Source organism: Euleptes europaea, chromosome 17 (assembly GCF_029931775.1).
Source record: "Euleptes europaea isolate rEulEur1 chromosome 17, rEulEur1.hap1, whole genome shotgun sequence".
Classification (NCBI taxonomy): domain Eukaryota; kingdom Metazoa; phylum Chordata; class Lepidosauria; order Squamata; family Sphaerodactylidae; genus Euleptes; species Euleptes europaea.
This window is the reverse complement of record NC_079328.1, coordinates 30,668,153-30,695,815: the sequence shown is the minus strand read 5'-3', so window position 1 is coordinate 30,695,815 and position 27,663 is coordinate 30,668,153. Positions and strand designations below refer to the sequence as shown.

At 45.0% G+C, this 27,663-nt stretch overlaps 1 protein-coding gene across 2 annotated transcripts in view; it reads right to left on the bottom strand.

The window, feature by feature from the left end:
* Window positions 1-27,663, bottom strand: part of MAF (MAF bZIP transcription factor) — a 286,190-nt gene that overhangs the window by 115,158 nt on the left and 143,369 nt on the right. The window lies entirely within an intron of this gene.

The window sequence follows — 27,663 nt, the reverse complement described above, 5'->3', positions numbered from 1 at the left end:
CACCCCCGCCCCCGGTGATTGGTCATTTCCTGGGGCAGAGAAGGCCCTCATTGGTCAATTTGAAACGACCAATCACCGGGGGCGTGGGGTGTGTGCCAAACTAAACAGGAACTTCACGTCTCCCGCACTTTCTGTTTACATGGATCGATTGGCACAGTTTCGTCCCTGCTTTTCAAGGTAATGCATACAGTTCCCCCCGCCCCAGCCCATGTAAATTTGATCCTGGCTGAAACGGGGAATAAAGTGGTTTAAGGGACCATGCGTTTTTGGCCATGAACAGAGGAGGTTGTAGTTTCACAAGCAGAGACACCAGTGCACATAGATGTTGCCATCTTGTGACACAAGCCACTTTTCACATCCAAACTCATGTTCCTCCATGTCTGTGAATGCCAGCATCTCTGCAGGTGTGAGGTGTCACCTGTCACCTGAACACCTGAAAGTTGGTGTCAGGCTAAGAAATGCAGTGAGAGCCATTTCCTTTCATTCTGTTCCCCCCCCCATAGGAATCAGAAAGCTGGGAAAGGAAGAACAGTTTTTCCTTTCCCCCCCCCCCCCAAAAAGGGGAGAGACTCACACCAGATTTGTGAGGAAGAGAGTGAGAGACACGTCGGCATTGAAAGCTCCATGTCCTGGCTTGTCCCTCCCCCCGCCCAGGAGTGGAAGAGCACTTACTACAAGCTGTCATAGAAGAGATATGGTATGCAGCCAAAGTAGGTTTACTCAGTAGTAAGTCCCTAATAGCGCTCAGTAATAGTGTTCAGTAGGACTTCTTCCCAGGAGAGAAGGCAGCATGGTACAGCCCGATCTCAAAAGCTAAGCAGGGTCAGCCCTGGTTAGTATTTGGATGGGAGGCCACCAAGGAATACCAGGGTTGCTGTGCAGAGGAAGGCACTGGCAAACCACCTCTGCTAGTCTCTTGCCATGAAAACCCCAAAAAGGGGTCACCGTAAGTCGGCTGCGACTTGAAGGCGCTTTACACACACACAGGACTTCTTCCCAGGAAAGTGTTCACAGTGTAGGCCTGAGCATGAAATGAGTGCATATGAGTGAGGGAGAAAGCAAAATTATGAATCTAGATATTCAGACTGCTTTGAACTGTATTACTTTCTGTTACACCCCCCCCCCACGCACACACACACACACACTTTAAAAAATCGCTCTGGATCTCTGGGCTCAACAGCTCACCAAGGTTCCCCCATGTTAATTTTCAATGACATTTTTTTGTTGTTTTGCAAATATAGCCTCTGAGATTGCTTTATCAATACTCATTTAAAATTATATCGGCATCTAGCCTTGGTACACAGGAATGTGAATCCGAACCCTGAAAAATGGAGTAATTTGTCTGTAGCAAAGCTATACATGCATGGTAAACGCACAAGTTGTGTCCCTGTTCATACAACATGTTAACTGAGCATATCGAGAAGACTGCAGGTAGCACACACTTCTGTTACATAGGCTTGCCAACCACCAGGTGGCCTGGAGATCTCCTGGAATTATAGTTGATTTCCAGATGATAGAGATCAGTTTCCCTGGAGAAAATGGCTGCTTTGGAGGATGGACTGTATGGCACAGGCGTCCTATGGCGATCCTGCAGGATTTTCAAGGCAAGAGACGTTGAGAGGTGGTTTGCCACTGCCTGCCTCTGCGTGGGCTGAGAGAGTTCAGAGAGAACTGTGACTGGCCCAAGGCCACCCGGCAGGCTTCATGTGGAGGAGTGGGGAATCGAACCCAATTATCCAGATTAGAGTCCGCTGCTCTTAACCACTACATCACCCTGGCTCTTTCTTTATGTAAAAGAGCAAAATTACATTAAAACCCCACATTTTTATGCAACGTATTTTTAAGTATACAAATTATGACCATGCTAATTTTATTTTTTTAAAAGCAACTTCTGGATTGGCTCCCGATTATCTCCATGAATGGTTCCCAGGTAGGAAAAACTTCCTTCCACATGCAGCCATCCTTCCGCTGCAAAGCAAATGTTTTGCAATCCCCCCCCCCGTCTCTCCATGGCAACTGCCGACATATAATTTATTAATAAAGTGCTCCTTTTATAAAGGGAGAGTTAATCTAGCCTAGAGACGCTTTGTGAAGGAAGAGCTCACTCAACCAGAGGCCCTTCCGAGCACAAAACCCGCTTGTATAAAATATCGCACAATATTATTTTATACTTTCCGTTTCAAAGGGCTGTGTTCTTTCCCCCATTAGACTAACAAATCACGGCAATTGTGGTCAGTAACGTGGCGGCTTCTCTGCAGAGCCTTTCCCCCCCTGGGAGGAAGGAAATCAGAGGGGTGTTAAAGCAACTGTGCCTTCCACTTAGTGTACTAAGTTGTTTGAGAAGGCTTCGCTAGGAGAAGTCACCATGCCAGGTTTTGCCGAGTGGAAGCTTACCCCAATCTAGGCCTCTATTCACAAACCACAGTACATTGAGTTGTAGGGTCTCAGGCTTTGGGTTTCATCAGCTAGCCCATACCCCTGATGGCTTCTTCTAGAGGCCAAAATAGACAGGACGGAAACTCGACGGAGATCTCCACAGGCTGGTAAAGAAAGAAAAAAACTACACATGCACCCAGCCACAATTCGGATCAGGGCCTTAAGGGAAGGGAAGAGGGGATTTAACCCTTCAAGCCCCAATCAGTTTTGCTAATCAAAATAAGCTTTCCCACATTATTATTAGCCATTTTACCATCCCAAATGTACAAAATGCTAACAGCCGTATAGGAAGCCTGGTTTCAATAAGAGATACCGAGTGGGGCTTGAAGGGTTCAGTGACCTCTTCCCTTCCTATAAGGACCTGATCCAAATTGTGACTGCATCCATGATATATTTTTCTAGACTGATGGAGATCTCGGACATCTATCCCCAGGGTTGCCAGGTCCTTCTTCACCACCGGCAGGAGGTTTTTTTTGGGCGGAGCCAGAGGAGGGTGGGGTTTGGGGAGCAGAGGGACTTCAGTGCCATAGAGTCCAATAGCCAAAGTGGCCATTTTATCCAGGGGAACTGATCTCTATTGGCTGGAGATCAGTTGTAATAGCAGGAGATCTCAAGCTAGTACCTGGAGGTTGACAACCCTATCCATCCCATCCATTTTGGCCTTAAAACCTTCTCTGACTGCCAGCTTGTGGCAACTGCTGCACATGCAAGATGGAGGTAGGAGGTAATAATTGGGCACTGACAGCTCAATAGAGAGCCCTATGGTGCACAGCAGTAAGCTGCAGTACTGCTGTCCAAGCTCTGCTCACAACCTGAGTTCGATCCCGACAGAAGTCGGTATCAGGTAGCCGGCTCAAGGTTGACTCAGCCTTCCATCCTTCCGAGGTCGGTTAAATGAGTACCCAGCTTGCTAGTGGTAAAGCGTAGACAACTGGGGAAGGCATTGGCAAACCACCCCATAAATACAGTCTGCCTAGTAAACATTGTGATGTGACATTACCCATGGGTAAGTAATGACCTAGTGCTTGCACCTTTACCTTTGACAGCTCGATATTACATGTATTTACTAACTTAAAAGATGCCAACTATTAAAATGTGCAACCATCAAAAGGTGTAATACACACTGACAGATAGAATCAGACGTCTGATAGGTGAAGTAATAAGACTGGGTTTACAGAAATATGAACAAAAAGCATAAGCATTAGACATGATACGTTAATCATGCCAAAAGGTGGAATTACGTAGGCAGATAACAATATAGTGAGAGAAAAATGATACATATGACAAACTGATGAAATATGCTATACACAGCAGTCATGTTCCTTTTATTAAATTAAACACATGTACAATCTGCGAATAGTGTCCATCTGATTTCTCTTTATATGTGTGGTGAGTCATTCTCATGTTGCATTCAATGTGTATACACCTGATTGAAGCTGCACACATTTATCCAGGTACTGGTACCCGGTTTCATTTGTAAAATAAATGTGCACTGGTTCTTTCTTACAAAGAGATGCACACCCATGCACACAGGATGTATGCGCATTCCCTGTACCTTGTGTACGGGGCTATGTCTGTGACTCAGATTACTACTGCTTCACTTCCCTCGATATCTGGGTGGCTTTTATACCTCTGAGCTTAACCTCTACAGATAATTACTTCCCAGTGTTTTATCTTTTGTCACGGTGGTAGGTAATTTGATTAAGATAGGAGTAATCCATTGATTGCGATAAGAATTGTATCGGGGGCATTCCCACATCATGTGTGATAATGAATCCCCTTCCTTCAGATCACATGGACCGCAGTGCCGTTTTAAACATGTTGACTCTGTGGCTTTTGTATGTTTACACCAACCATCCACACTCCTAGATAAGTGTGCACAGAACGATTGCCTCACTATGCACAAAGTCAGGATCATACAGGGGAAATTGTACGTAGTGATCAATATGTTTGCGGAAAGCCCTCATGCAGGGATGCTTACCTTTTACTCTCTTGTGATTTAGCGTTCTTATGAGCGTGCTCTGCCGTGGACAGATCCATTATTTAACCATGGTATGTGAAAACATTTCATTTTAGATAGTCCTATGGGAAGAAACAGCAGTGTACAGATAGAACGCCCTTAGTAATGTGCAGGGTTGTGCAGGGATTCCCCTGCAGTCACGCTGATGTGGAAAAGGGCTCCCTGAAAGTACAAAGTTTGAAATCTGCTGCACTAAATGAAGTAATGGGTTCTCTCCCAGTCCAAATTCTCACCATGGTTTAAACAGTTGAAAAGGGATCATGTCAGAGCTTCATACCTGGCCAGTATCCCCTCCCATAACCTCAGAATAGCTTTTACCTCCCTCCAGTTTCAAACCATGCCAACAGCTTGGATAGCTGGACGTTACTCCTGAACACCATGGGCCTCTCGCCTATGTATTTGTGGAGCCGCTCCAGAGGACCTAATTCATTACACCTTATTCAGTCCTCTTTACACAGAGCCCAGACTTAAATTTCTCAGAGCGTTTCTAAAGGGCCAAATCTTTTTCCAGATCCAGAGTCGCTGCTCTTTCTCCTATCAGATGCCAATCCTGATGTTTCCTACAAAGTGTCACTCTTTGCTTTAGCAGCTAAGAAAATCTGAGTGAAAGCTGTTTTTAATCAGGGAACTTAACATATTTAAACACTAGTTTCTTGTGGGCCAATCTGTTTTAAAGTTATTTTAATGTTATTGTAATGTTTTGTATAAGCCCTGACCTGGATGGCCCAGGCTAGCCTGATCTCATCAGATCTCAGAAGCTAAGCAAGGTCAGCCCTGGTTAGTATTTGGATGGGAGACCACCAAGGAAGTCCAGGGTTGTTGTGCAGAGGAAAGCACTGGCAAACCACCTCTGTTAGTCTCTTGCCTTGAAAACCCCATAAGGGATTGCCATAAGTCGGCTGCGACTTGACGGCACTTTACACACACACAATGTTTTGTATGGTGGATTGTGATGGACTTCGGCCGCAGACAATAAACTTTATGCACACTTTATGCAAGTAATGGGTTTAAGAAAATCAGTGAAACTTGAGAAAAGGGACGTTTCAGAAGCAGAAATCTCTAATACAGCAATGTTGCTCTTTTCCTGTTAAGTTCTCCCAGGGTGCAAGGGCCTTTGAAATGCACAAGTCAGCAACAAGCCGGACACCAAGCAATAGTCTGGAAAGTCCCAATTACTTCTTTGTAAAATTTCTCTGACAGAGCTAGAGTGGTGTAGTGATTAAGAGTAGCAGACTCTAATCTGGAAATCCAGGTTCGATTCCCCAGTCCTCCACATGAAGCCTGCTGGGTGACCTTGGCCCAGTCGCAGTTCTCTCAAAACTCTCTCACCCCTTGCGGAGGCAGGCAATGGCAAAACCACCTCAGATTGTCTCTTGCCTTGAAAACCCTGCTGGGTTGCCGTAAATCAGCTGCGACTTGACAGTACGCATACACACACAATATTTCTCTGACACCTTCTTCTTCTTATACCGAAAAAATGGCGGCAATAAAAGGGAGCCGAAAAGCTGATCCCGAATAATGCTGATTTTTCAGCAGTATTTTGGGCCACTTTGGCCTCCCAGCCATTTCCCCTTCTCTCCCTCTCCCCGTCACCTACCTGCTGGCTTAGTCCTTGCAGCTGCTTCCAAAATCCATGCAAATTTTGGAGTCAGCAGGTGGCGCAGAACTGAACTGCTGGGCTCAACTGAGCCCAGCATTCAGTTCCACCTCGCATATTTTTGGGGTTTAATAAACCTCCCAAAATTTTATTATCCCCCCAAAAAATTGATATAAGAATTTGGCCTTTTCAGATTTTTCAAAAATTTCTGGGTTTATTAAACCTGAACCCAAAAAATACTGAAAGAAATGATGCACAGCCCTAGCAATGGTTTCCTTGCAGCTCAGATTGAGCACTCTGTAGGCCCAGGCTAGCCTGATCTTGTCAGATCTCAGAAGCTAAGCAGGGTCAGCCCTGGTTAGTATTTGGATGGGGGACCACCAAGGAATACCAGAGTTGCTATACAGAGGAAGGCACTGGCAAACCACCTCTGTTAGTCTCTTGCCTTGAAAACCCCATAAGGGGTCACCATAAGTCGGGTGCGACTTGACTGCACTTTACACACACACACACACACACACACACACACAGTCAAGAGTAGCCACACTGATGCTGTTGAGGTGCTCATAAGTACAGCACGCTGGCGACTGACACCCCTGCATGTTTCCTCTGCAACATTCAGTAATCAAAGGTGCACTGCTTCTGTTCATGGATGATCAAATCTGGCTAATTAGCACTAACAGAACACTGATATATCCAATTCACTAAGAATCTAACCCTTTTCTAAAGCCATCTAAAGTCTCAACCAACACCCACATCTTGTGGTTGGAAGAATTGTGATGTTTCAGCATAAAAAGAAGAGCCTGTGAAAAATAGCGGCTGGACTGCTGGGCATAGACTGAGGCATCCTTGGTTCAAATCTGCCTCAGTGGAAGAGCCTCTGCTTTACATGCAGAAGTTCCCAGGTTCAATATTTCCCGTTAAAAAGGATCAGGCAGCAGGTGATGTGAAAGACCTCTGCATGAGACCTTGGAGAGCCGCTGCCAGACTGAGTAGACAATACAGAGCTTGATGGACCAATGGACTGGTTCAGTATTAAGGCAGTTTCATGTTCATCTCTGTTCAGTTGAAAAACGTACAGGGGGAGTTTGGGCATCACCCTGTTTCAACCTAATCTTGTTAAGAGGATTAAAAGTGTGCGGGGGCAGGGGTGGTTATGCCTTGAGCTCCTTTGAAGGAGGGGTAGGATAAAATTGTCAATCTAGGTAAGTCCTAAACCTGCTCCCGGTCAGGTTAACTTGGTGACTGCAAGTCCTAATATCATGAAATCACACTTCCAGAAGTAGCTTTTGAACCAGTGAGAGGTTGTCAATATTGTTTAGTTTCTCCCAGCCTTGCCTTCTCCCTCTCCCACCCTTCCTTCCCAATGGCTTTTTTGACTTGGAAAGGTGCAGGAGATGGTCTAATTATTCCAGATTACATTTGGAAGAACGTGTTCCCTTGAGATACTGGAAGGAGTTTCGGACACGAGGGGTCTGAATGCTGCGGTGCAACTCGCAAGAGTCAAAACGTTTTAAACGGAGAGGGAATTTGAATGTCAGTACTGCACTTGAAAGCGTGGTTTATTTTTTGACTAGATTGCTTTTCTTCACACTCATCCCTGACCTCCTGCATTACTCTCAGTGGATTATTATTTTTTTCCCCACTGAGGGAGATTTTTAAGCATGGCCCAGAGTAGATAAGTGATATGGTCAAAATCACCACCAGCAAGCCCTGGAATTACTGACCAGTTTAATAGCTCCTGCTGACCTCCAAATGAAACTTCACCTTTGGTTATTAACATGTCTCTCCACTTTTATGATTTTTGGGGGAACATAATTTGTCACAGTTTTTATCTGCTCAGAGCAAACGTTAGGCTTTTAAAAACTGAGTTATCTTTTTTACAACTGCTAACAATTACACATCACAGAACAGACTGGACTGAAAAACCAATTATGAAAAGACCCGCCTGGAAAGCGTTATTCAGCGCTGGAAGTTTTGAATTATTGGTTTTTGAAGTATAACCATGAAGCAGCATGGCATGGAGGAAACAGACAGGAGAAGCTCGGCCTGGAAATAGCTTGTAAGATTGCCAAGATAAGATAGGGGGACGCAGAAATTAATTGCCCTTGGTTTGTACTGGAGTCTGGCTTCATTGTTTTTCCAAGCAACGCGTAAACAGTAGCTGTGTATCTCCCAACATAATTTCTGCTAATTCACAGCCAAGTCTTTTTCAGCCACTGCACCAGTATCATTGAACAAAAATTCACCAGCTGTAACAACTGTTCACTCGATTAGGATTACATTACATCTCATGGATTATACAAGTACGGGCCAGTTCACACGGTCCTTATTTTCTATGTGTACCCTCGGTTATTTTAAATGTACCATGTAAAAAGGTTTTAATTTTTTTAATATCTGTCATTTTCAACTTTTGTTTCATAAAATTGTTTTTACACTGTTGTTATCCACCTTGGGTCCTTAGATGCTCAGGGGAAAAGGTGGGCATGCACATATTTTAAATAAAATAAATACATAATTCTATGACCTTGGGCAGTTCATGGGAGGAAGGGCATTTTGGCCATTTTCTAGGCATGAAGTAGGGGTCACTGGGTGTGTGTGGGGGAGGTGGTTGTGAGTTTCCTGCATTGTTCAGGGGGTTGGACTAGATGACCTTGGTGGTCCCTTCCAATTCTATGGTTCTATGATTCGATAAAAAAACAAACGTTCGTACTATGCTGGTTGATTCACACAACAGCTGCCACTCACTGGAGCTGCCGATTTTCACATTGTCATGCAGCTAAGCAAATGGGTTCTGGCTCATGATGAGCTTATGCCCCAAGAAATACCTTTCATGTTTCACAAGACTCTTCATTGTTCTACCTGCAGCAGATGAAGGTTATCACCTTTAAAGCCCTTCACAACCTGAGACCCACATATTTGAAGGACTGTCTCCTTCCATATGTCCCTGTGTGCCAACTATGGTCATCAGGCAGCCATCTGTTGGCTAGGTGGTCCCTTTGGCATTGACCAGAGCCTGGGCCTTTTCCATCATGGCTCTGGCCCTGTGGAATGGAGTCCCCGAAGAAGTGAGAGGAAACCCCTCCTTGTGGAACTTCAGGAACCACAAGGTCTGCCTGTTTGCCAGGGGAGAGGGGAAGGGATTTGGAGCTTGCTATTTTATCTTCAGTTCGAAAGATCGAAAGGGATGCATATTCTAAGTAAAACTTTGCCTTAAAAAGCAATTTCATCCATCCCAAAAGGGGGGTGTCTTATGATATTTACCTTGTGTTTTTTTTCCAGCCTCCTCTCCAAATTTCCAATTTCTCCACTGGAAAAGTTGAAAAGAAGTTATGGGCAGGGGGACAGTATATTTGCCTCATTTCTCTGGGCCTTGAGATGTCTACCTGCATATCTAACAATGCATGTCTTAACACTCTCAAAAACGATACTCTGATTCCAGCCACAGTTCCTCCCCCCATTTTTAAACTTCCAGAATGTTTCCAGACCCATCCCTCACATCCAGTAATGCCCACCTTGAACCAAGGGATAATGCGCTCGTGGCAGCATTATTCTTCAAATGGAACATTAAGCTGAGGCCTTGCACATTCCTGAACATTAAATATCCCATGATAGCCATGAAGAAGAGCTACGGGTTTTATTAACCTCTGTGTCCTGGACACGCTGCGCAGGGAAAGTCATCATTTACCTACCTGCAGAATCTGTGCAAAGCCCTCTTCGCAAATTGTGCTCAAAAAAGCCCTCAGAAATGCCTTTCAGAGTTTAAGGCAACCCACCCCTTTCGTCCTCGCTTCCCAGAAAGGAGATCACCTTTTGCCAAATAATTCGAAAAGCCCAAAGGATAACGGCAGCAAGTAGGGTTAACGGCCTCCCGGTAGGGACCGGAATCTCCTGAAATTACAATTGTTCTCCAGGCTTCAGAGATCAGTTTCCCTGGAGGAAAAGGTAGCTTCAGAGGGCGGAGTCTACGGCATCCCATCCCTGCTGAGCTCCCTCCAATCCCCAAACTCTACCCATCCCAGGCTCTGCCCCCAAATCTCCAGGACTTCCCCAAGCCGGAGATGGTAGCCCTAACAGCACATATAATTTTAATTCTGGTATAATGCTCACTAGCTATACACACATTCAGGTGTATTTGCACATATCATGGTTTGTCTGCCTGGGCCGAGAGAAACAACCAAACCAGTAAGTGAAAAATAAATACAGCCTGTAGTTGTGCCACATTTATGGTATAAAGAGCAGCACTGCATACAGCAGCCATCTACCATCCATTCCTCCAGCTGGGATTGAGCCTTAATTATTCTTTACATTGTAACTGTGGTACATCCCATTAACAACAGTTCAGCTTGTGCTCGGAAATCCCACTAGTAATCTTCAAAGCAAATCATACCATGTTTCACCCCTCCGCTCCTCCACCCCAGCGCGTCAAACGCATTTGTTTTAATCAGACATACAACTTCATTACGCTGCCTGAACAAGGTACAACGGGTGTCGTTGCTTGTACATTGCAGCATGACATTAATTTTACACAATTCACATCTAGCCCGACGACAAAGAATCCTTGAGCGATAATTGTTTTCCTTTGATTAAAAATATATCTTTGTGTCGTTTTTGCATCAGCTGATGTGTTTTTAAAACCCTCTCGTCCCCTGGATTTTCTAACCTCTTTTCTATTCACAGTTGTTTGGGGAAGAGCAGGGGATGTCTGTGGTGGTACAGTTCGGTCTTATGCCCCCCTTTAGGTGTAACGTGAACTTCAAATATGATGCAGAGAATAAACATTCAATGGACTTGTCCGAGCCCATTCCATAGCGTCCAAAGATAAACACATGTGGGACACAGAGTCCCACAGAAGAAATGCAGGATATAACTGTAACAAATATGAAACAAAAGGTTCCTTCTGTAACTTCCTAAAATGAATTTTCTGGTAAGCATTTAGCTGGTGGTTTTTAAAGTTCAAAGCAACCATTGTCGTACATCATTTATTTCAATAATCCCTACAGCCCTAAAGCTCATGGAAATGCACGTGGGAGGAGGAGGAGGAGGAGGAGGAGAAGAAGAAGAGTTGGTTTTTATATGCCAACTTTCTCTACCACTTAAGGGAGACTCAAACTGTGAGGTAGGTAGGGCTGAGAGAGCTCTAAGAGAGCTGTAACTTGCCCAAGGTCACCCAGCTGGCTTTGTGTGTAGGAGTATGGAAACAAATCCAGTTCACCAGATTAGCCTCCACCGCTCATGTGGAGGAGCGGGGAATCAAATCCGTTTCTCCAGATCAGACTCCACCGCTCCAAACCACCACTCTTAACCACCACACCATGCTGTAGTCTTCCTCCAAGGAATCTTCCTTCAGCCTCTGGAGACTTCTTTCAAGTTAAATGGGTCTTCTATTGGAGGAAGGCTTCAAACTTTGCTCAGTGGATTGGGGCGGGGGTAGGGGCGCAACCTGCCCTACTATTTTCAAATCTCTATTCTGCAGCTGTTCTCTGGATGGTCAAATGTTCTTGGGGCATTTAGCAATGGTTTCCTGTTCATATCTGCATTTTGTAAGAACTTAAGAAGAGCCCCTGCTGGATCAGACCAGTGATGCATCTAGTCTAGCATCCTGTTTCACACAGTGACCAACCACTTGCTCTGGAGGGCCAACAAAACAGGGCACGGAGGGTAAGGCCTTCCCTGATATTGCCTCCTAGCACTGGGTTTCAGTAGTTTACTACCTCTGGATATGGAAGTTCCCTTTAGTCACCATGGCTAGTAGCCATTGATGGACCTCTCCTCCATGAATCTGTCTAATACTCCTTGAAAGTGATTTATGCTTGTGATATCACTGCTACCACTGGCAGTGAATTCCACAATTTAATTACTCTTGGAGTAAGAGTGTTTTCTTTCGTCTGTCCTGTACTTATTGCCCATCAACTCCATGGGGTGCCTCTTAGTTCTAGCATAATGGAAGAGGGAGAAAAAGCTCCTTCCATTCACTTTGTCCATGGATATAGCATAATTATAAACCTCCACTGTGCCCTTCTTTTTCCAAAGTAAAAAAGTCCCAGACTCTACAGACCTTCCTCTTAGGAAAGGTGCTCCAGACCCTTTAGTACTTCAGTAACATGTAGTACTTTCCTTCCTACAGCCAGTCATTAATTGACATAAGCAGGCAAATAAGAATACAAAGTTGCCCCATCCGAACCATTTACTCCCACTGGCTAGGGTTGCCAACCTCCAGGTAGTTAGCAAACAAAAGACAGCAGTAATAAAAAAGAAGAACCATATGTTCACGTGAAGTACATTTTTAGTATGCTTTTAAGTGATGAATAAATTAATAGTACGTGAATAAATACTACAACAATTCCAATATAAGGTACAAAGTATGAAAAATCAAAGGGTAGCTGACGGCAAAGTCCACAACGTATGGTGATGCTCTGTTACTTCACAGGCATATATATACAGAAGATGAAAGGTAAAGTTTGCAAAAGTCTCACTCAGTGCCTTCAGTCGAGCGTAGCTGTCACAAAGCGTTGAAAGTTGGCAAGCAATTAATGAAGAATCTTCTGTTTATGCTGTGTGAAGCTTAATTAGCTCACCCTTCATATCAAGTGGCGTGGAAACAACATTATACAGGGAGCCGGTTGTAGCCCTGTATCGACTAAACAGTCTTCTTCAGGCTGTTATGTAACTAGCTCTTGAGTTGGCTTGGAACTAAAGTTAACTGTTGTAACCTCCAGGTAGCAGCTGGAGATCTCCTGCTATTACAATTGATCTTTAGCCAATAGAGATCAGTTCACCTGGAGAAAATGGCCGCTTTGGCCATTGGACTCTATGGCATTGAAGTCCCTCCCCTCCCCAAACCCCGCCCTCCTCAGGCTCCACCCCAAAAAACTCCAAAAGAAGGACCTGGCAACCCTACCACTGGCGGAGGCACTTCAAGAGGGTAGCCAGGTTGGTCTGCAGTAGAACGGCTAGATTTGAGTCCAGTAGCACCTTAGAAACCGACAAAATTTTCAGGGTATAGGTTTTTGAGAGTCAAAGCTCCATTCATCAGAGACTATCTGATGAAGAAGAGTCCCCACCCCCAGATACCAGCTGTCCAAGATGGTTCCCCCCCAAAAAAAGATTCAACCTGTGACCTTCTGTGATCAATACATACACATCACCTGGCCTTTCCCAGCTCTCCTTAAACAGTATCTGACAATGGACAAGCACTAGCAAACAGTGGTTTGCCGTATTTTATATCATTGTTACATGTAGTAGCAGTCAGAATTTGACAGTATCTGGTAGGCGACTTGCAACGAAATTTAGTAAATGTGAAAATTAACGCCATTCTTTTAACTCCTTCCAAACAAGCAAAGGATCAGTTTTCATGCCAAAATTTGACTCTCCATGTTGGCAACAAAAATCCGAAATTCCGGATTTTGAAAACTTGCCAAATTTCACTTCCGCACCAGTCCATGCAATAAACCCTCACATTACAGCCTGAGAGAACAACAGCTTACCTAATCGCATCTAGTGCATTTACAGCTGAGGTGGGATTTGAGCTGCATATTTCTCACAGTTCACACACTTACAGCCTTTTTATACACCCAGGATTATTGATGTAACTTCTCATTTTCAGGTGCTTTTTCAAATGCTTCCCACATATGCTTCCAACTGTGGTTCAGCTATCCACGAATTTCATCTTCTCCAGCAAGGTATCCTGTCCAGAATGGGAAACATGGGTTGGACACTTTACCCCATGCATATTTTACCTACCAGGGTTTCTGTTGCAGCGTGGAAGACTGATTACCTCTGTTTTCTGGCATTAAGGTGGTACACACACACATAAATCAGAAAAAGGGGGCAAATGAATCAAAGAAAGGGGAGAAATTAAGGGGGGAGACGAGAAGAAGGTAAAATGCATGAACACCCATTACTGAACGATGCACAGGGAATTAAATACATGTGGAACAATAACTGTTATTTAAGGTGAACATATAAAGTGTCTCTTCACTATGATTCTACACCAACCCTCAAAAGCCCATTATAATCAGAGCATTTCATTCATCCCCCTGCCCGATCCACCCTATGACAAGGAGACTATCTTTCTTCCTGCCGGTGGCTCTTAACAACAGCTTCCTCTCTCCTACTGTCTAAAGTATTGTTTACGAGGGACTGGGTAACAGCAGCATAGGAAAGGAGGTGCCTCCCCTTCCCCTAAGAACTCCAGATAAAGTGCTGTTAAAGTGCTTTGCAGAGAAAACCATTTGTATCTATGATAAAGAATCAATGTTTCAGGCTAGAGATGTTAACGCTTTGAAATGGTAAATCAGAGCTTTTCACTTAAATCATGAGCCTGCAGGGAATAAAGTCGAACCAGCAATGGATGGAGAGAGTTATCAAAAAAATAAAAGAAGAAGAGTTGGTTTTTATATGCCGACTTTCTCTACCTTTTAAGGAGAATCAAAGCGGCTTACAATCTCCTTCCCTTCCTCTCCCCAAAACAGACACCTTGTGCGGTAGGTGGGGGTGAGAGAGCTCAGAGAGAACTGTGACTAGCCCAAGGTCACCTCACCCAGCTGGCTTCATGTGTAGGAGTGGAAAACCAACCTAGTTCACCAGATTAGAAATTGCCTCTCATGTAAAGGAGTGGGGGATCAAGCTCAGTCCTCCAGATTAGAGTCCAGCACTCTTAACCACCACGCCACGCTGGCTCTCAAAAAAAGGTAACAGGGAACATAGAAGCATGATGCAAACAGTTACAGGGGTAGAAATGGGACTCCTCAATCCAGGGCTAACATTCCTCTTTGAAGCCGGGCTCTTTGAGGAGGGGCATGGCTCAACGGCAAAGCAGAAGGCTCCAGGTTCAACCTCCACTGAAAAGGATTAGGTAGGAGGTGATGGGAAAGTGCTCTGCTTGATACCAAGGACAGCCAGTGCCAGTCAGAGTTCACAGCACATCTTGATAGACTAGCGGTGTGACTCCATAGAATTGTTGATGCATTTACTTCATGTATACCCTGCCTTTCTCCCCAACTGGGAAAGGGGCTGACATTGTTCTCCTCTCTTCCATATTATCCTCCTTAGGATGCTGTGGGGTAGGTTAGGCTGAGTGTGGTGTTTTATGCATGGTCGCTTAACCCTCCTTTATTCCCTGTTTCAGCCAGGAACAAATTTTTGGGAATGCACATGACCTCATTCCTTGGAAGCTCAACGCTGCTTCAACACAAAACGAACCTGGCTTTTCCCATTCTGCTTCTGGACCGAGTCAAACCGTTCTTCCGGGCTCATTCCAGAACTACAGAGCGAGCGTACACTTTTCTCGGGTTGAGCTTCGCCCCACACTTTTTCCAAACCCTTCTTCAAGGCAGCCAAACAGGGGAAGCACAGAACATTGGCTCCTCTCACAGCCAATCAAGTGCTTCCTGCTTCCTGTTACCTCGAAGCTCTTTCTGAGCAAAAGAAAGGGTTTTTTTTTAAATGAGGCTTGGATTTCTCTCCCCCCCTTCTTTCAGATTGCTCCGTTTTTTTGTTCTTAAAATGCTTTTTTATATGGCAGTTGGGTCTGGGGGGTGGGAAGGAAGTCTTCTCTCAGGGTGAGTTGCGAAGTCAGCCAATTACAGAGCAGCATTTAAAGGGTGGGACTTGATTTGTACTTGGGAGACTGCTTTTCTGTATTCATGCCTCCATTAGCACACAGTTTCATCCCTGATCATTCCAGGCAATGCATACAATTTTCCCCAACCCGGGTTACTTTGATACTGGCTGAAATGGGGAATAAAGGAGGCTAAAGCGACCATGCATAAATGACCAGAGTGTGATTGACCCAAGGTCACCCAGCAAGCTTCCATGGCAGAGTGGAGATTCAAACCTGGGTCTCCCAGATTCTAGTCTGATCCTCTAACCATTACATCACACTGGGTCTCTACATGGCAGCTCCATGTGTGGCCATGACCACTCGCCCCTATTTATGGACATCAGCGTCATGTGGTATCAAGCCCCACATTTACAGAATATATCCTTCAGGATTAAGCCATTATGGCTAGATTCCCCCCCCCCCCCCAAAAAAATGCAGCATCTTTTATTTGGATAAATATATTTATTTTAGTTGGATCAATGTATGTATTTAACTATGCAGTAATCCTGACCCTGCCTTTGCTCCAACAGGCTCAGAGAAGTACTCATGGTTCTCCCTCCCTTCTTGTATCTTCCCAACAATCCTGAAAGATAGCTTACGCTGATTGTGTTTGACTGGCCCAAGGTCACCCAGCAAGCTTCATGGTAGAGGGAGGATTTGAACCTGGGTCTCCCAGATCTAGTTCAAGGACTGTAACTACTCTATCACACAGGCTTTCCATCAATCAAAAATGAACCAAAGCTAAGTTATCTCTAAGTTATCTCTAAGTTTTCCTTGGAAAAATCAACTCCCCCCACCCCAGCAAAGCAAAACATAAGAGATCTACTACCCAAAGCAGAAAAGGAGGAGGCTTTTTCCCAGTCCCTTATTTAATAATCTGTCCTCTTATGACTGACACACCACATGAAATGCTAGCAAAATGACAACGTTTTATAATTAGTACATTGGGAATACTTGCCAGAAGAAAGGAGCAACCGCCAGTACAACATAAGCGAGATTGGGAAGGAGTGGGGGTAAATCACAGCTTCAACTCAAGGTGCTGTTAAAAAACGAAGCAAGTTTTTGAATGGAAAAACACCCACCCACCACCCCCTTTTCCAGAGTCTTTTGTTCGCATATGGTAGAGGTGTCCCCTGGCTATCGCCATATGTAAGGACCTGGGATTTTATGACTGATTCTCTGTAAGATTTATGGAGCTGATCTATGATCAGCAATTTTTCACAGTGTGAGCAAAATAGTGCGGGGGGGGGGGTTACATAAAGAACAAAACAAAACAAAAAAACCACAATGCACTGGATGGGGAAGGCTACTCTATACACGTAAGATGCAAAACCAGCACTCAACATAATGCCATCTCATGGAGAATAATGAAATGAAATATAATAAAGTTCCAGAATGAAATGAGGGATACTACTGAAGTTCTTGTTCCTGAGAGTTCAGCTCAAAAAGCCCTGCCTGAGTTTTGTTTCTCCCTCATCTGAACCTCTGTTCTCATGCTACGTATGCTGTTTCTTTGTGCTGAATTCTTCGTGTGAAACTCAGACCTGGTTTTTCCTGCTAGTTTCTGCGTTGATGGCGTACATCAAGTGATGGCTGGTAAAATAAGTGGCCAATCCACCCCGAAGGAAACAGAACCCTTGCAGAGTTTGGGATTCCACAACATAAATTGCTCTGCCTCTGCAAAAAGGAACAGGTGTGATAAGGAAGGAAAAAGGAGGCCTTATCAGTGGTGGCTGCAGCAGCTAGAAAGGACCATCCCCATCAATTAGAGCAGGGGTGTCAAACATAAGGCCCACGGCCAGATCCGGCCCCTTGAGAGCCTGCAATCCAGCTAAGGCAGCCAGCCCCCTCCATTCTCGATCTGGGCTGGCGAGGTATGGCCCGACCCAACCAAGTGACATTTATGTCATATCTGGCCCTCGTAACAATTGAGTTCGACACCCCTGAATTAGTGTGTCTAACAGATCCAATGTACTCAGCACCCCTGCACTGATTGCCTTCCTCCTGTCTGGTATCTAAGCAGGTCCTTTCCCATCTTGGATGTGCCATTTAGGATCAAGGCTTGAGTTTCTGGTTTCCTTCCTGAAACAAAAATCCCAGTTCAAACTGCTCATCGAGCAACCTCTGGAATCACGCTAACTGGAATATGACACCAGGAAGTGGGGGGGAGGTCAAATGGGCAACTTTTTTTCCCTTTGCTTCCCAGCCTTCAGAACAGTTACTTGAATGGTAAATGGCCAACCCCCAGGTACTAGCTAGAGATCTCCCTCTATTACAACTGATCTCCAGCCGATAGAGATTAGTTCACCTGGAGAAAGTGGCTGCTTTGCCAATTGGACTCTATAGCATTGAAGTCCCTCCCCAAACCCCGCCCTCCTCAGGCTCTGCCCCAATAACCTCCCACTGGACATGAAGCAGGACCTGGCAACCCTACCAGTGGGTCATCAGTGTCCCATGCATTAAAGACCGCTGCCTTCGGAGGTGCATCCTTTGTGTAGTACTCTAAGGACATCCATGGGGGATAACACAGCTAGCATAGAAGCAACCACATCAGTGAAGGAACTAAGTCCAGTTGGGAAGGCAGGGGTGTCTTCTGATCCATGGCATTGTACTACACAAATAAGAATGCTTAATTCACTCCATTCAGTTCTCCTTTAATATCCTGGTGTGTGCATATAGCTTCCTGGAAAACTTACAATGGCTGTAAGAGAGGAAGGCCGGTTGGGGGGAGGGGGAACCACCCAGCAAGCTGCAGAAAGACTGAAAGGAAGCAATTCAACCAATAATGTACTTGGCAGGTTTCTGAGGCAGCCGAGCTCATTGTGATCATTCTGACTGAAGGCACTTGGGGGGGGATCAATAAGATTGATCATTCAGATGTACAGTTTTTATAGATGTGGATCAGAGTTCTTGGAAAGCTAACAAAGTGAATGTTATTTTACATTTGGGTGGTGTTTTTTTTTTTAAGGAAGGGACTGCAAGACACACAAGGGTGCATGAGCGGGATACGTGCCTCAAATAAAGGGGTGGTGGTGATGGAGGACAGAAAGAGTCCCTCAGTATGATTGTAAAAACCCAATATACTGCAAAGGATTTTTCCCTTGCATCCAAGATATGAACTGAAGGCATGTGTTTGATGCTCAAAGGTGGCATCGGGACCCTTGAAAAACAGTGGCTCACCTGTTCCCGATGTTCCCATACCTGGAACATACCAGAAGCTTACATGCTCCCTTCTCCCTGCTTACATCCTTCTTAGGGTTGCCAGCTCCAAACTGGGAAATACCTGGAGATTTTGGGGGTGGGGCTTGAGGAGGGCAGGGTTTGGAGAGGGAAGGAACTTCAATGCCATAGAGTCCAATTGCCAAAATGGCCATTTTCTCCAGGGGAACTGATCTCTATCAGCTGGAGATCAGTTGTAATAGCAGGAGATCTACAGCCGCCACCTGGAGGTTGGCAACCCTAATCCTTCTCCTACACAAGGTCTCCTCCCTCAACTATAGATTTTGCCGTATTCACAGCATTGATATGACTTTAGCTGTATTTCTCTATAAATTCAACTGCAACTCTCATAGGCAGCCCTGTATATTTTATGTATTTGTTTAGATATTTATACCTCGTTTTTCTCTCTAGTAGTAGCCAGAATAGCCCAGACTAGGGTGAGCTCATCAGATCTTGAAAGCTAAGCAGGATCAAACCTTGGTAAGTACTTGGATGGGAGACCACCAAGGAAGTCCAGGGTCACTATACAGCTGAAGGCAATGGCAAGCCACCTCTGCTCATCTCTTGCCTTGAAAACTCTACAGAGTCACTCTCAAAGGTCATCTGCAACTTGACAGCATTTTCCACTACCAATATAGAATTCACCCTGCCCTGGATGGCACAGGCTAGCCCCATCTCATCAGATCCCAATAGCTAAGCAGGGTCAGTTCTGCTTAGTTCTTGGATGGGAGACCACCCAGGAATAGGGTGGCCAGGTCCCTCTTGGCCACAGGGGGAAGGTTTTTGGGGTGGAGCCTGAGGAGGGCGGGATTTGGGGAGGGGAGGAACTTCAATGCCACAGAGTCCAATTGCCAAAGCGGCCATTTTCTCCAGGTGAACTGATCTCTATCAGCTGGAGATCAGTTGTAATAGTGGGGGATCTCCAGCCACCACCTGGAGGTTGGCAACCCTACCTGGGGTTTACCGGGGTCTTGTCCCACCTTTTTCTGTCCTTGTTTAAGTTTACCATGTTTTTGCTATATGTTGTATGATATAATTGTAACAAGCTGCTGATTTATCTCTCTCATTGACTCAATGTAAGAAGTATTACATTGATCATATTCCTATACCACCTGGCGGTTGGCAACCCTACCCAGGAAGTCCGGGGTTGCTCAGCAGAGGCAGGCAATGGCAGGCCACCTCTGTTCATCTCTTGCCTCGAAAAGCCCATGAGGGGCTGCCATTTGTCGGTTGCAACTCGACAGCACTTAACTGTTATTCCCAGTGATGTCACTTAACTGTTGGAGTGGTGGAGTCTGATCTGGAGAACCAGGTTTGATTCCCCACTCCTCCACATGAGCGGCAGAGGCTAATCTGGTGAACTGGATTTGTTTCCCCACTCCTCCACACGAAGCCAGCTGGGTGACCTTGGGCAAGTCACAGCTCTGTTAGAGCTCTCTCAGCCCCACCTACCTCACAGGGTGTCTGTTGTGGGGAGGGGAAGGGAAGGTGATTGTAAGCCAGTTTGAGTCTCCCTTAAGTGGTAGGGAAAGTTGGCATATAAAAATCAACTCTTCTCCTCCTCCCCCCCCCAGTGGGGGGCCATAGTGGCTAACAAGATCATTCTTGCTTCCTCCACTTTAATGACCACACCAAACTGCTTCTCCTACATCCCTTCTCACGAGCTACCTAGGATCATTAGCTAGCCGAAAGACAGGACGCTAGTCTGATCCAGCAAAGCCATCTGTTCATAGTTCCACATCTCACCACAGAGACCAGGAGAAACTCACCTGGACAACAGGCTTACTCAGTGACAATGGATACATTAAATGTAATGCGCAGCAGCAGACTTTGTGACCCACATTAGCAACTGCGGCATCTCCCTATTGAGCTCACAGCTAATTTGCTCCTCATGTCCAGCCTCCTTAGAGTAAATACAGGAACAGGGTGTCAGATGGGTATCCTGAAGCCAGGAGAGAGAGGTTTCCTATTTCTTTGTTAGCCTGGGGAGATGAGAGGCATGCGGCCCAAAGATAATAACAGGGGAAGAAATCAATTTCTCTGTGTCGTTACACATCCTTGCGTGCAAATGTAAACTCGACAAGAAGGAGAGTGCATTTCTATCGGGCTAAGGTCATTTGAAATCATTAGCACGGCCTGATATTATCAGAGGGGAAAAATTAAATAAATAAGGTGCATTCACTCTGGGTGGTTCTTTCGTTGTTACAAGAGAGCTGAAGGGGTCCAAGAGGCATCTGATAATCTCGCGTTCTGAAATTAGATGACGCTGCCTTCCCTTGGGTATAATACGTGTTTGTTCTGTCACAGGGGACCCAAGTTGGAACAATATGTTGACACATTTACACATTATGTTAACCTCACAGTAATTAAAGAGAGGAAAAATGATATGCCAAATAAAGGGGTGGGGGGAGAGCTCCCAATTTGGTTTGAAGGCGGCACTCAATCACTTTGCCGTTTTAAGTACTAATCTGGGCTAGCATCATAGAAATCCTGTGTGTTCGAGTCCACACCTTTACAATGATCTGCTGCCAAATGGGGAATTTAATTTCCAAGGAGAAACATGCAATGTGCAATTATATCCAATATTGTTTGCAATCTGTACTCTTGTATGGATGATATGCATCCACATGCAGACCTACAACCCTTTCCTAACTTTTGGCGCCCGGGGCTGGCATGGCCAAGGCACTGCCATGGTGCCTCCAAAGCCATTTCATGACTGCCGAAAGGTTAAAAAGAGCCAACGTGGTGTAGTGGTTAAGAGCAGTGAACTCTGATCTGGAGAACCGGATTTGATTCCCCACTCCTCCATATGAGCGGCGGAGGCTAATCTGGTGAACTGGATTTGTTTCCCCACTCCTCCTCATGAAGCCAGCTGGGTGACCTTGGGCTAGTCACACTCTCTCAGCCTCACCTACCTCCCAGAGTGTCTGCTGTGGGGAGGGGAAGGGAAGGTGATTGTAAGCCGGTTTGATTCTTACTTAAGTGGTAGAGAAAGCCAGCATATAAAAACCAACTCTTCTTCTTCTAAAAAAAAGCCTTTTATAGGCTTTTTGGGGGGTAAAAATTGGGCTTTTTGCCCCATAGAGAACCGTGATGCTGAGCCTGCTAAAAAGCAGTCGCAGCAACACTGTTCTCGACGCCGGTGTTCTGGGCCAAAGGGGGACAGGAAACTGCCTACAGGCAGCTCTGCCCCCCAGCATGCCCCGGGAACGCCCCCTGGGATGCCAGCATGCCCCCCCCCCGAATGCCAGCATGGGGATTTGCACCAGTGGGACGCCGGCGGAAGGCCCAGCCAGTGTCCCTGGGTGGCGTTGCCATGAGACTGGCATCTGAGCTTCCCTGCTGGTGTTGGGGCCACTCACAGCGGCATAAGTAGCCTGGGAGCCAGGGCCCCAACATTGGTGCAGACCCTTCCTGGCCTCCTGAGGTCTTTTATCCTCAGAAGTCAGGAATGGGCTGCTAGTGTGATTCTGCTTTGCCAAAAAAATAGGACAAACAGGACAAGGAAGACAAGCAGTACTGTATCACGAGAACACTAATTGAAAGAAATCATGAAGATATTTGGAGCCACCCCAGTCTAGAATCTGTCTATCTAATACTGCTCATACAGCTATAGCCTTGAGCAGGAAATAAATCCCAATCTAGAATAAGAGAAAAAGCTTCAAACAAAACAATGGGGAAGGGATGAAGTCCAAAACCCATGATGAAGAATTTAATTTGTAACCAATCCCAATATTATTATGGTTGAGATACTTAACCTTGTAAAGTTCCCATTGGAATTAAGCCCCCAAAGGGTGACAAAGTTCTGGTAGAAATGTAATTTGAAATGCAGTGGATTTACAAAACGAATCCTTTAATGCCACCTTTGGATTTTCGGTTTCTCTTTTGTTTGAGAGCAGTTGACTGGTATAGCAGCTCTTCTGTTGGCCTGACAAAAAGGAGGCATGATGGATGCTAAATGAACCTCAAATTTCGATTGTAGGAACAAGTCAAAAGCTGTGCCACGTTGGCATTAAAACTGGGCACTTTACAATTCCAAATGTGTCTTTGCGCATGCAGGTGCATGAAATTATGTTCAAATGTGTACAGATTACAGAATTTCAGACAAAGCCTTTGGTGATGGGATTTGAAGGCATCAGCCATCTTCACAAGCAAAATATTTTCCTTAACTCCCCAATCCTCACTTCTTCTTCTTCTTTTTTTTTTGCTCTCTTTCTACTACTAGGGGCTTGACGGTGTTCAAGGGGAACATTTCTACACCTGGGGCAGGCGCCTAATTCCAACCTAACTCACTACTGCTTTCGTCTTTGGTGAAGGTGACAGAAGGGGGGGAGATACTTGTTTTGTTTTGTTAATTTACTTTACAAACCTGCATGAAACCAATTCAACAGGTGCTGTAACAGGAAGACTTGTGGCAGAAAAATTACAATCCTTCAAGTTGTTGCAACGGCACACATTTTTGCATAGAAAAAAATATGTAGGGTTCAATCCTATGCCTCATTTCAGCTAACTTAAGAGTCTTGCTCAAGAGGAAGAAGTCTTCTCACTTAATGGAGGGAAGCCTTAAGATCCAAATCCTTAGCAATTATACTACTAAAGATAATGTTATTAACTAATATCATTACCCTGTTCTTTCCCTTGCCCTGACCTGGATGGCCCAGGCTAGCTTGATCTCATTAACTCGTGGAAGCTAAGCAAGGTCGGTCCTGGTAAGTACTCGGATGGGAAACCACCAAGGAAATTGGGTTGCTACGCAGAGGCAGGCAACCGCAAACCATTTCTGTTCATCTCTTGACTTGAAAACCCTACAGGATCTCCACAAATTGGCTGTGACTTGATGGTTCTTGCCACCACCATTCTTTCCCTTCAAACGTGTCACAGGAGTGAGTTCTGAAACAACGGTGTAAAAAATGCATGAAGTATATTTGAAATAACAATGGCTGCCCTTGTACTGGTTGTCCTACAATGCTCTGAAAGCATCCCCAATAAAGGTATGCTGGGAGTGAGCATGAATAAGGCACAAGGCAACTCTGTGCATTCCTCTTTAGCCTCCTTGGCTGCAATTTCAGAAGGTTTCTACCACATGCCAGCTTGCTTCCGTTGCAAGATTAATATTCAGGCAGCCTCTTCGATATGAACACAGTGCCGGACAGATCCATTGGAAAGGAAATACTTATTATTACATAATGAGTCAACATGAATATGATTATCACTGCTCTGGTACTTGCCGGCAAAGACAAGCCTGTGACACAGTTGCTGGTCTGACTACAACCTAGACGGGTAAGTGATTGAGAGACAAGCGCCCCCCCACTCAATATTGCAAGGTTCTTCCTCTTCCTCCTCTCTGCTGCACCCTCAGGGATTCTCCATCCTCGGCCCTTACACAGGAAGCATCCTTTCTGAAGACAGACTCCCTTGCCCGATGCAAAAAGATTAACCAATAAGCTTTCAATTGGCACTGCAGTTGTTTCCACGTCAAATGTCAACTGAACCAAGAAAGCAGCCCTGCTCATTGAAGTTTGATTCCATGGCACAGTTCTCTTAGAGCTCTCTCAGCCTCACCTACCTCACAAGGTGTCTGTTGTGGGGAGAGGAAGGGAATTGTAAGCCAGTTTGATTCTCCTTAAAAGGTAGAGAAAATCGGCATATAAAAACCAACTTTTGTTTTTCTTCAGTCCACATTGGGGAGAAAGGTGGAACATAAATGAAGTAAATAAATAAATATAGTTCTATTGTATAAGCACTCCCATTCACCTGAATTGGTAATAATCTGTATGGGTGAAAATGCATGGTCGCTTTAGCCTCCTTTATTCCTTGTTTCAGCCAGGATTCAGCCAGGATCGAAAGCACATTCGGCGAAACACATGTGTTCGATCCTGGCTGAATCCTGGCTGAAACAGGGAATAAAGGAGGCTAAAGCGACCATGCGTTTTCGCCCTATGTTCCTCTGCAACATTTGGTCAACTGGGACTTTGTTCAACATGACACCTATTTCATATGTTAATGTCCTGCTGAATTGTTATAATCACACTGTAATTCACATGCAAAAATGAGAGGCCTTTGGATTGGCTCCAGTTAATTTAGCTCCACCAAGCCACATGTCTCATTCTTGCCAGTGAAATGATCAAGACCATGCCAAGCAGCTATGCCCATGCAAACACTGACTGGCATAACTGTCCTTAGGCATATGCCTATGCACACCCTCACCATCTTCACTGCAGTATGTGATCCATGAAGAAGAGCAGGCGCTTCCAAGGGCAACATGAGCACAAAAGGGACCACTCCACTATAAGATAATAGAGACATGCCATTTGTGTTAAAGAGCAAGTCTTCCAGCAAAGTAGTATGTGTGAATTCAGATACCACAGAGACCTTTACAGGTTCGGAGATAAGCCTCGGTATGCTTATCGCTTCTTATCAGAAAAATCAAAAATGGATTAAAAAGTCAGGTTAAAGCCATCCGACGGCTGGGTGCAGACAAAATGTTTGATCCCCCGACTGTGTGCGGATCGTGTACCCTGAAACAAATTTTCATCTCCCTCCTTAAGCACATCAGTGGCAGCACCCAGGTTTAATCCAGTTAAGGACTAACAGGGGAAGGATTCGGTCGAGGGAATAGATAGACTTTCCTGATTTACTCACTGCAGTCAGCAGAGAGCTAGTTTTCACAAAATCACACAAGGTTGGAAGAGACCACAAGGACCATCCAGTCCAACCCCCTGCCATGCAGGATCCCACAATCAAAGCACTCCCGACAGATGGCTATCCAACCTCTGCTTAAAGACCTCCAAAGACGGGGACTCCACCCCCCCCACCCCCCGAGGCAGTGCATTCCACCGTCGAACCGCCCTCACTGTCAGAAAGTTCTTCCTAATGTTTAGGTGGAATCGCTTTTCTCTTAGTTTAAATCCATTACTCCGTGCCCTAGTCTCTGAAGCAACAGAGAACAAGCTAGTTCCCTCATTAACATGGCATCCCTTCAAATATTTAAACATGGCTATCATGTCACCCCTTAACCTTCTCTCCTCCAGACTAAACAAACCCAACTCCTTAAGTCTCTCCTCATAGGGCATAGATTCCAGACCTTTGACCATTCTGGTCGCTCTCCTCCGGACACTCCAGAGTTTTATTTAGACACCAGCTCAGAATGTTTCCACATACAGCAATATGTTGTTTTTGACTGTAAAATCTACAGACATATTTGGGATGCTTTGATTGTTCCTATAATGAAGAGCTCTCCAGGGAAGAATAGAATGTTTTACCTTTATACTTTGTTATCAGATAAGAATCAGGAGACGACTTTTAAGGCGGCAAAATTTGGCTGGCTAGTCTTAAATATCAGGAAATCTTGGGCTACACTGGTACAGGAAGGATCATAAGCAGTTATTATATATTCTCTTTTACCCATTTTCATTTGTTTTAGTATTATTTTAGTGGTGATGAATGATTATCAGTCATATGGAGTCTGATTGATGATATATTTATATTTATAACCTATGTTATACTTTTAATTCTATGTATATAAAAGCATTCTGGTCTAGGACTGTAATAAATATTTACTTATATACAGCAATATGGGAAAACACACACACACACTATCTACCCACTGGTGCTGCTTTCATTATGGACACATTGTGCTTTTCTCTATCTGGAGCTGCATGATCAGTTTGAGATACAAGCTACTGCCACATCTACATTAATGCCCCATTTCAATAACCAAAGTGGGCACACGGTCCATCATGCATTAACGAGAGGCTTCTCTTTGCCGGCTTTTCTAGAGGAATGCCCCCTCTTCCTCATCTAACCCAAGAGGAAAGATTTATACGCTCTGAAGAGAAACCAGAGTAAATGCTAGTCAATTTGTCTGCTTCTAGATAATTTTAAATGTTAAACTTTTAACAATGTCTTATGCATAGTATTTTACAAATTTTGGTGGTTCTGAGAAGCATGCTTTCTCATGCTATTATTAATGCTTGTTATCTGGACTTACTGTGTTTTTCGGTTAATTTGTGTAATGGCCTTTGGCCATACACAATAAAGTTGAACCGGAACTTGAACCCAAGAGGAATTCACTTCCACTTCTTCAAGATGTTACTGAGAGGCCAGGGGCCCCGTGGAAGAATGGTTCATGGCATCAGCCAGCTGGGTTTTCTTCAATGGCTCCTTGGCCTTTATAATGGTACTCTCACCTGCCACTCTCCAGCCTCACTCTTTTAAACTTTATGACGTACGCATGCAAAGCTTTAAAAATGGCCAGAGAGAGGGTTGGATCCAGCAATATTTTTTCCACAAGCACACCCCCCCACACACCTCACAATCCTTTCCAACTCTAGAAAAGTTTATTTCCCGGGTCTAATAGTCACCTGGGCTAGGAGACTGCAATGCGGGTGGGTGAAAGGGTCCGAAATGGCCCTCTCCTCCCTCTTCTGTCAGTGGAACTCTGCTGACGGAAGACAAAGCAAGGGAATGATTTTATGCTCTTCTGCATCCACCAAGGGAGGGAGGCCAGCAACTGACCAAGCAAGCACATGCTTTTCATAAACTAATTCTGGTTCGTTCGTGATGTCCAAACTGAAGTGCAGAGCCGCGTCTAACCTTCCATGCTTCAAAACGTGAGCAGGTGTACCCCTTCCTTTCCGGAAGCCGCCAGAGCCTTCTGCCCCACTTTCCTCAGCACTAGAAGCTCCCTTAATACATCCATTTGACTGCAAGGGGCTCTCGACGTCTCAATTTTGAAACAGCCTTCCTAATGATGCCTGGCGATACCCTCCTCTCTCGGAAAGCGCA